Here is a 9,001-nt window from a genome sequence, read left to right as displayed (position 1 = left end):
TGACCTTGGGCAAGTCACTTAACCTCCATTTGCCTTAATCCGCTGGAGATGAAAATGGCAAACCACTCCAGTATCTCTGCCAAAGAAATGTTATGGACAGCACCGGTGTACTATGATCACGAATTGTCGAACACTACTGAACAACAATGAATTATGTATACTTTATAACCATTAAATATTTTATTTATACAAGTTATTATAGCTCTGCCCCATGTAAGTTTGCCTACGGCAGTGCATTAATACATTATATAACCAAATACCACTGAAAAATATTAAAATCATATGTTACACACAACTCCATTCGTTATATGTTTCCCCACACCTTAGCAGGCACTTTCTTTCAGAACAGAGACCTGGAGTGAGCTACACTGTTCTAATACAGAATGTGATCTTGTAAGTCCCATCAGTGCTACATTGTTGCATGTAGTAACACTAGCATCCAAGCCACAAACCCTACTACTCACACCTACCATGATTACTATATAGAATATGGAGCCTGATAGCAAGCCCTGTGGTGCTGAGGGAGCTTAATTTCCTCTACTCACTCGAATGTCTAATTCTGTTATAAAGAAGAAATTTTATTGTTGTGCAGTCATTTTTCAGTCGTGTCCGAGTCTTCATAAGCCTATTCGGGCTTTTCTTGGCAGAGATACTGGAGAAGTTTGCTGTTTCCTTCTCCAGCTCACTTTACAAATGAGGAAACTGAGGCAAATAGGATTATGTGACTTTTCCAGGGTCACATGGCTAGTAAGTGTCTGATGACAGATTTGAATTCAGGAAGATGAGTCTTGCTGAATTCAAGTCTGGCTCTCTATCCACTCTGTTACCTAGCTGCCTCCAATGAAAGAAATGTATATCTGAAACACATACTTCCCACAACAGTTTACTCAATTTCCATGCTACTGCATTCGGATTACCCAGGTTGGCTTCAAACCAGCCCAAAGTCACAAATATCAGCCTTCTGTCAATTTCCTGGCACCCCTTAACATTCACCATGGAATTGTAACCAATCACTCCCATTACAACCATCCTTGCAATAGCAAAAGGTGGTAGGAGTAAATTTTTCCATACAAGGACTATCACCTACATCTGTTTTCTTTAACCTATAAAACATCTCAGTTCCTTGATATCCTACTGTGATAGCATCTGACTAATTCTCCATTTATAGCATTTTCTGCATTATTTCTACAGAACTAACTTCCCCATATAACATAATTTCATCTAACAATGTTTACGTATTTAGAACCACCTAATCACACCAGGTAGGATATATTGGTAGTAGGAGAATGGTATAATCAAAAGAGCCCTGGATTTGGAGTCGGGGAACTGGATTCAAATCCTAGCTCTGCCACTTACTGCTTATATGGCCTTTGCAAGTCAATTTATGTCTCTCTGCATCTATTCCTCATCTAAAATAAGGAGACTGGACTTGCTAAGTTCAGCTTAAACTGACTGGCTACCTGAATATTTAGAAGTGTTTAGTTGGTGGCACAGTGGATAGAGCACCAGGCCTGGAGTCAAGAAGACCTGAGTTCAAATCCAACCTCAGACACTTACTAGTCACGTGAACCTGAGTAAGTCACTTAATCCTATTTGCCTCAGTTTCCTCATCTGTAAAATAAGCTGGAGAAGGAAATGGCAAATCATTCCAGGATCTTTGCCAAGAAAACCCCAAATGGTGTCACAAAGAGTCAGACACAACTGAAATGACTGAACAACAGCAAACAGTGAGGGAGAAGCACAGCGGGGCTTAGAGAAAGAAGGGAATATCAGCAGAACACACTGGAGATTGTGAGATTCCCACCACGGTCAAGCTTCTGAGAGTGACTAGAATGAAGGCAGCTGAGTACACCAGGACTGGCACCGACATCTGAGGTAGCATGGGTATTTAAGTGAAATACACAGAACAGGCTTTGCTGGGTGGTTTTTTGTTTGTTTTTGAGACCTGTTCTACAGACGGCAATGAGTCTGTCTGTGAGAACAGAGTGACGAGACAGGTGAGGATCAGCATGACTTGATAACACTGCCCTAGCCGTTGGGCCCCTTAATTGTGTTCCTCTTCTATATGTTTGCTTTACAAATTGTCCTCATTTTGGGAAAAGTGTCAGGAGAATCGTGACTCTATGTCTCTAAGAAGTGTTTGTTCCTATTCCAATGCTGCATATAGTCCATAGTCCCAGTATGCCCGCAAGTACCTAGGAGGAATCTATGTGGTCCGAGGAGATTACCAGATTTAAAATCAGAACCAATCTCTGTACCGTACTCAGTGTAGCTTTGAACAAAACTTTGAACCTCTTTAAACATCAGTTTGCTAGCCTATAAAATGAGAGAATAGGACTAGTTCAACAGTTCTCAAACTTTTTGGTGTCAGGATTCCTTTACATTCTTAAAAATTATTAAGGACCCCCACCCAAAGAGCTTTTGTTTATGTGGGCTACATCTCTTGACATTTACCGTTATTAGAAATTAAAATGTCTTAATACTATTATAAAAAATAGTTTTGACTTCGTGGACCCAATGAAAGGAACTTGGGGACCCCCAAGGGTCCCTGGATTATACTTTAAGAATTGCCAGATGAGATGATCTCTAGGGTCAGGTAGGTGGCCCAGTGGATAGAGTGCTGGGCCTGGAGTCAGGAAGACTCATCTTTCTGAGTTCAAATCTGGCCTCAGACACTTACTAGCTGTGTGACCCTGGGAAAGTCACATAATCCTGTTTGCCTCAGTTTCCTCATCTGTAAGATGAGCTGGAGAAGGAAATGGCAAATCACTCTAGTATCTTTGCCAAGAAAACCCCAAATAGGGTCACAAAGAGTCAGACACTACTGAAATGACTGAACAACAACAACAACAGTTCTACTCCTCCTATATCTAAATCCCAAGATCTTATTATCCAGTATGCTCAAGGTCAGCAGATATTGAATTTCTATAAACATTCTTGCTCAGCTCCACCTCTGAATTGAATATTCCTGTAGGAATAATTGCAGGATTCTGACTTTGAGCTGCAAAAGAACCCAAAAGACCTTGTTATAGGATAGTTTCACTGATAAGGCATGAATTCTAGGGGCAATGTAATTGTTTATAAAAGTTGAAAAGAGTGTCAGATCTATTGGTTGATAATAAAGATAGCAGTCAGTCAACCAGCATTTATTTAGGTGTTTACTGTGTTCAAGGCTGAACTAAACCCTGGGGATTAAAAAAAAAAAAAAAGCACTGTCCCTTTCCTCAAGGAGCTTACATTCTAATGGAGGAGAAAATATGCAAATTAACTATTTGCATATAAGATATTTGCAGTGTAATTGGAATATAATCTCAGAGGAAAGTGACTGGAGACAAAAAATCAGGAAAGGTCCCTTACAGAAGGTGGAATTAGTATTTGCCAATATTAATAAGTGTCTTTAAAGGTTGCTCTGGTTAGTATATCTGGGCTCACTGTCAATAAATATCTCTATTTGATGGTATCCTGTTACAATGAACATCTGATAATAATACATCTTGTGTTCTCTTGGCTATAGCCAACCTCCTGTAAAAAAGATATACTGCTATGTGTGTGTTCTTGTGTTGAATAGTATCCAGCAATGAAGAATGGAAGAATGGTGGTTAAAGGAGGAGTTCACATTAATGGGATGATTTTTCCTATAGTTTATGTGGAATAATGAAAAATGATCTTTTTTATTACTGACATAGCAAAATATTTGTATAATATCTCACTCCTTTTTAATCTCAGAGGATTTTCAAGCCTTGTTTAGAATATTAACTAGTTATTCTGATTTTACACAGGATCACCAAATCATAGATTGAAAACTAGAAGAGATCTTAAAATTCACCTAGCCCAACCTCCTTATTTTGCAGACACAGAAACTAAGATTGAGAGAGGTTAAGTGTCTTTTTCCAAGGAGATATAGATGATAAGAGGCAGAATTAAGAAGTGAACCCAGGTCCTTCCTCCAAATCCAATGGACTTTCCATTGAACTATACCATTACCCTACATAACTGGTTTTGCATGAGATTTTTTTTTTCTGTCCAATTGCGGTATTCTTTTTTCTTTGATCTGAACTCTGGATTTTAGCCATAATATTCCTGGGAATTCTTGCTTCAGGATTTCTTTGAAAAGGTCATTGGTAGATTCTGTCTTCTTTCAGTTTACCCTCTGGTTCAAGAGATATAGGCAGCTTTCTTTAATGATTCCTTGAAATATAATATCTAGGCTTTTTTGTAGGATGGGGTATATCATAACTTTCAGGTACGTAAGTGATTGTTAAATTTTCCCTCTTTGATGTGTTTTCTAGGCAGGTTGTTTTTGCTATGACATATCTTATGTTTTCTTCTAATTTTCATTATTTTAACTTTGTTTTAATATTTCTTGTCTCATGGAGTCATTAACTTCTATTTGGTCCATTCTTATTTTCGAGTAGTCTGTTGGGCAAAGTTTTATACCTTTTGCACCGAACTATTAGTTCTTCTTCAAATTCTTCCTTCCATAACTCTCATTTCTCTTCCATTTTTTCTTCTAGTGTTCTTATTTCATTTATAAAAATCATTGAAAGCTCTCTTTAAAAATTCTTGCTTGATGCCTTCCAGGGATTCTAGGTGAACTTGTATTCAAACATGTTTTTCTAAGAGACTTTGCTTTTAAAAGTTTGAGGATCATTCTCTTCTTCTGGGTTTATGTCTTGAGCATCTCCATCTCTTTTATATCTTTTTTATGGAGAGATTCTTTTATTTGATTTCTTCATTATTCCAGCACCCTTCCCGAATATGGGCTTTATGTTAGGGTTGGGCTTTGCATACTTCTGGAAGGAAAAGCTAGGTAGTGTTTGTGTCCTCTTGGGTGCTGCTATTGCTTTCTTAGGGTATTGAGTGTTATGGTATTCCAGGATCTCATGGACTGCTCAGGTTGGGGACCTGAAAGTTTTCAGTGCTCCCCAAATGGTCTGATTGCTGCCCTCCTGGTCTGAATTCTGTAACTTCTTGACCAGGGTTGTAGGCGTTATTTCTAAAAAGATGTTGTAGATCTTTATAGAATGGAACAACTTTGGCCTTTTTGGCATCAGTGATTGGAGCATAACCTTGTATTACTGTGATGTTGAATGGTTTACTTGAATTCAAACAGATATCATTTTCATTTTTGAGATTATACCCCAGTATGGCTTTTCTCACCCTTTTATTGACTATGAAGGTTATTCAGTTTCTTCTAAGAGATTCTTGCCCACAATAGTACATGTAATGATCATTTGAATTAAATTCACAAATCCCTGTCCATTTAAGTTCATCGACCCCATCCAGTTTGACCACATCCAGCTTACCTTGGTTCATATCCTATGCAATATTGATCTTTGCAGCAGCAAATTTTCCTTTCATCACCAGATATATCTATAGCTGAGCTTCCTTTTGGATTTGGCCTAGCCCCTTCATTCTTTCTGGAGTTACTTGTAGTTGTCCTCTGCTCTTCCTCAGTAATGAGCTGGCTACCTTCTGACCTGAGGGATTCGTCTTCCAATGTCATATTTTTTGTTATTTTAATACTGTCCATGGGGTTTCCTTAGCAAATATATTGGAGTGGTTTGCCATTTCCTTCTCAATGGATTACCTTTTGTCTGAAATCTCCACTATGACCTTTCTGTTTTGTTTAACCCTGCATGGCATAGTTTCATTGAGCTATGCAAGATCCTGAACCATGACAAGACAGTGATCCAGGAGGGGTAGAGAAATTGGGGGTGTAGCATTTTGTGTGTGTGTGTGTGTGTGGAATTTAGAGGACATATAATATAGCTCTTTTTCCTACCTACTACTCTATTTCATTGACATAGGCATTCCCTCCCTCCCTTCTTAGTTTTAGGGCCCCTAAATTTGCCCAAAGGGAAACTTAGCTGCTAGTATCTCTTACTTTGGTCTCCAGTGTTCTTAGATGGCAGCAGCACAAACATCCTGGTCATGCCATTATTGGTGATAGAATTGGTGTTAGTAACAGCAAGGCTGCATTTGGGAAGGCAAGACAAACCTGGGCAGTGGTGGCAGTTGCCTAGGAAAGAGAAAGGAGATAGATTGGGTTCATGTAATGGATAAAATAAGGTATCGGATAGATACATCATCATTAATTGACTTGTGGTGAGTCAGGAAAATGTGGACAGAGTGTTACATGAGCTATTGCTGCTGCTGACTTGACTTGACTTCCAAAACTAAATTCAGACACTTGGAAAACTCCCAAATGTCCTCTAGGGTGGCACAAATCTGATTTCACCATTTATTCAACAATTTGTAGCAAATAACAGATTGAAGTTAAGAACAGTGTTTCTGTAAAGTCACTAAAAAGTCTCAAGGGTGAGGGCATTCTCTACCCTATGTTATTTCTGACTGTAGGAATAGACTCTGTAGCTTCAGGGGGACTAGCATGAATGTGTGGGCTGCTTCTTTCCAGATACAATTCAGAAAAAAAAATTAGTTAATAAGTGTCCAACTGCATCATGACATATATAGTTACTAGGGGCAGTAGTTGGGGTGGTGGGGGCAGGGGGAGCATTAGATATTTCAAGGGAACATAAAAGATGAGAATTTTACCTGGGAGAACTCAAAGTCTAGTCTGAAGAGGCAAAGTAAACACAGATGAAATGATCTGAGAAAAATGTGTCCTCTTACAGAATACTATACTATATTTTGAATAACTTTGTAATGTAATAGCTGAAGAGAAATAGAATACGGCAGGGGTGGAGCCAAGATGGTGGAGTAAAAGCAGGGACTTTCCTGAACATTCTTCCAAACCCTTCCAAATACCTATAAAAATGATTCTAAACAAATTCTATAGCTACAGAACCCACAAAATGACAGACTGAAACAAATCTCTAGCCCAAGACAATCCAGAAGGCCAACAGGAAGGGTCTGTCACCCTGGGCTGGGAATGGACCACAGTCCAGCATGGGCTGTGTACCAGCACAGACCAGACTGGAGCAGGCCTTAGGGGACTGAAACACTGGCAGCTGTGGCAGTTTCCAGACTTCTCAATGCACAAATGCCAAAGACAAAGTAGAAGGTCAATGGAGGAACTCTGTCAGACCTGGGTGAGAGAAGAGTGCTGTCCAGCCCCAGCCCCAGGGTGGCAGAGGTGGTGGCTACAGCAGTGGCGGCAGCAGCAGTGGCTGCTTCTTGTGCTCGAGGCCCACTGACAGTGGGGGGATCAAGCAGCTGATCAGATAGGGAATTCAGGAATCTCTTTGCTGGTGCTGAGGCAGGATTCTCTTGCTTAGCCCTGCTGGCATCTGGGTTGCAGTCCTAGGTGGCAGTCCTGGGGTGAGGAGGAGCACTGGGGTGGCAGAGCTTGTGGAAGCCGTGGAGAGGGAATCCTTCTCACAGTTCCACAGCAGAAAAGAGTGCTTGTGGTCACTCACAGACCAGAGCACAGGCCAGGAGGGGAGTGAACACCTCTCCTTTGATCATATCATCTTAGAAGAGCTGAAAATTGACAGGTGCCTAGAAATATCCCTGATGATAGCTGTGCAAAATCCCTGAAGCTTGGGATAGTTTGTCCTCTACCCTGGAAGCAGAGTCTTACCTTGACAAAGAGCTGAAAAGTCAAGTAATTGGCTGGGAAAATGAGCAAACAGTGTTAAAAATCAGACTATAGAATTTTACTTTGGTTTCAAAGAAGATCAAAAATACAACCAGAAGAAGACAACAAAGTTAAAGCTCCTACATCCAATGCCTCCAAGAAAAATATAAATTGGTCACAGGCCATAGAAGAGCTCAAAAAGGAGTTTGAAAATCAAGTAAGTAGAGGAAAAATTGGGAAGAGGAATGAGAATAATGCAAGAAAATAATGAAAAATGAGTCAACAGCTTGCTAAAGGATACCCTGAAATACTGAAGAAAATAACACCTCAAAAATAGACTAACCCAAATGGCAAAAGACCTCCAAAAAGCCAATGAGGAGAAGAATGCCTTAAAAAGCAGAATTGTCCAAATGGAAAAGGAGGTCCAAAAGCTCACTGAAGAAAATAATTCCTTAAAATTTAGAGTGGAGCAAATAGAAGCTAATGACTTTATGAGAAATCAAGAAATTATAAAACAAAACCAAAAGAATGAAAAAATAGAAGACAACGTGAAATATCTCATTGGAAAAATCATTGACCTGGAAAATAGATATAGGAGAGTTAATTTAAAAATTACTGGGCTACCTGAAAGCCATGATCAAAAAATGAGCCTATATATCATCTTTCAAGAAATCATCAAGGAGAACTGATATTCTAGAACCAGAGGGTAAAATAGAAATTGAAAGAATCCACTAATCACCTCTTAGAAAAGATCCCCAAAAGAAAACTCCTAGGAATATTGTCACCAAATTCTAGAACTCCCAGGTCAAGGAGAAAATATTGCAAGCAGCCAGAAAGAAACAATTCAAGTATTGTGAAAACACAATCAGGATAACATAAGATCTTGCAGCTTCTACGTTAAGGGATCAGAGGACTTGGAATATGATATTCTGGAGGTCAAAGGAGCCAGGATTAAAACCAAGAATCACCTACTCAGCAAAACTGAGTACAATACTTCAGGGGGGAAAATGGATATTCAATGAAATAGAGGATTTTCAAGCATTCTTGATGAAAAGACCAGAGTTGAACAGAAAATTTGAGTTTTCAAATACAAGAATCAAGAGAAGCATGAAAAGGTAAGCAGGAAAGAGAACTCATAAGGGACTTATTAAAGTTGAACTGTTTACATTTCTACATGGAAAGATGACATTTGTAACTCACGAGACCTTTCTCAGTATTAGAGTAGTTGAAGGGTATATATATATATATGCATATGTAGACAGAGGGCACAGGGTGACTTGAATATGGAGTGATGATATCTAAAAAATAAAATTAAGGGATGAGATAGGAATATATTGGGAGAAGGAGAAAGGGAGAGATAGAATAGGGTAAATTGTCTCACATAAGAGGCAAGGAAAAGCTCATATGATGGAGAGGAAGTTAGGTGGCACAATGAATAGAATATTGGACTTGGAGTCA

The sequence above is a fragment of the Trichosurus vulpecula genome, chromosome 4 (genome assembly GCF_011100635.1).
Source record: "Trichosurus vulpecula isolate mTriVul1 chromosome 4, mTriVul1.pri, whole genome shotgun sequence".
Lineage (NCBI taxonomy): Eukaryota > Metazoa > Chordata > Mammalia > Diprotodontia > Phalangeridae > Trichosurus > Trichosurus vulpecula.
This window is presented reverse-complemented; position numbering follows the sequence as displayed.